Raw genomic sequence first — 1,649 nt, forward strand, 5'->3', positions numbered from 1 at the left:
TATATACTATTTACACATAAAATATTTTATCTTTAAAAATATAATATACAGCATAGTAATATATAAAATGTATATATATTTTGTAACAAATATTTTAATGGAGACGTAGTGGAATGGAATAGAATAAAATAGAATGGAAAACACCAGCCTGCATCACGGATAGTGAGGGTAAGTATAGTTTCGTAAATGTTTGTTTCAGTTAAATATATTTGTGTGCGTGTGTGTGTGTGTGTGTGTGTGTGTATTAGCAAGTACATATATATATGCATATATATATATGTATGTGTATATACATATATGAAACGTTTTTTAAAAGTTTGAAAAACACTGATCCCTCTTCCTGAACTGAACACTTAGTGCCTTTGCTCCCAAGGTAACTCAGAGGTCTTCTCTGAGCCATTCCCTCTTCTCCCTTAGACTCATCTTTAAGGGAAGGAGCCCTGAGCCAGAGTGATCTTCCTTTAGGAAATGACAATTGGTGGAGAGGGGCTTTGCTCTTTCTTTCTGAAGCTAGCTGCTGGTTGGGGGTACCACATAATGACAACTCATTTTTCAGTCACATTGAATCTTTCATTTTAGTCATCTACAGAAGGAATTGAATTACTGTATGTCTTCTCACAAAGGAAAGTCAAGCCCTGATTGCTACACCAGCAAGATGTGCCAAACACTTAAAGAAAAAATAATTCTAATCCTGCAGAAGTTCTTACAGAAAATAAAAAGAGAATATACTCCCCTACTCATTTTATGAGGCTTTTATGTTAAAAACATAACCTATTTGTTAAAAACAGGTCAAAGATACTAGAAGAAAGAGAAATTACAAGTCATTCTCACCCACAAATATACATATAAGAGTCCTAAACACACAGTTCACATGGGCTTTTACACAGGAGAAATAAATCTCACACTCAAATAAAAGAAGAAATCATTAACTTCTTGGGAAAGCTGAAGATTGCACAGTAACACTTTCCTTCCAAGGAAAAGTAAGGAGAAAATGTACGTATCTGGAAGAGGGGAAAAAAAATCACACAGCTTCCCTGTGTTTCTTTCTCTTCCCTCCCCACTTTTTAAATTAAAGTCTTGAGATGGCGGGTTGTGGATCCCTGTTACTGAAGAAAAGCAACCAGTTGGAACCTCTGTTCTGCATTTGTGTCCACCAGCAGGGTGGGAATACTCTCTATCTCAGCCTCATTTTTCACGGAGAATCATTTTGAATTATAGCTTGAAATAATTATATCTTGATCAACTCAGAAAAAAATGATAAGGCATATGCTGGAATTACAATTGTTCTCCTATATCGGTGGTTCTCAGAATGTGGTCTCTGGACCAGCAGCTTCGACCTCACCTAAAAATGTATTACAAATGCAAATTCTCAGGTTTGAACCCAGACCTACTGAATCAGAAACTGGATGTGGGGTCCAGGAATCTGTATTGCAATAATCCTCCAGGAGATTTCAATGCACTTAAGTTTGAGACTGCCCGCTCTGATTGAACTGATATACACTCACAGATAAGACTCTACCTAGACCCATACCACCAGTGACTTCTGGCAAAAACCTTTCAACAAAAATCAACAACAAAATAAAATTCTGTTTTCTTACTTTCTAATAGTTCTGGATTTTCAGTACAAATAATTCCTTAACAATACAGTT

The sequence above is a fragment of the Pteropus alecto genome, unplaced genomic scaffold, assembly GCF_000325575.1.
Source record: "Pteropus alecto unplaced genomic scaffold, ASM32557v1 scaffold202, whole genome shotgun sequence".
Lineage (NCBI taxonomy): Eukaryota > Metazoa > Chordata > Mammalia > Chiroptera > Pteropodidae > Pteropus > Pteropus alecto.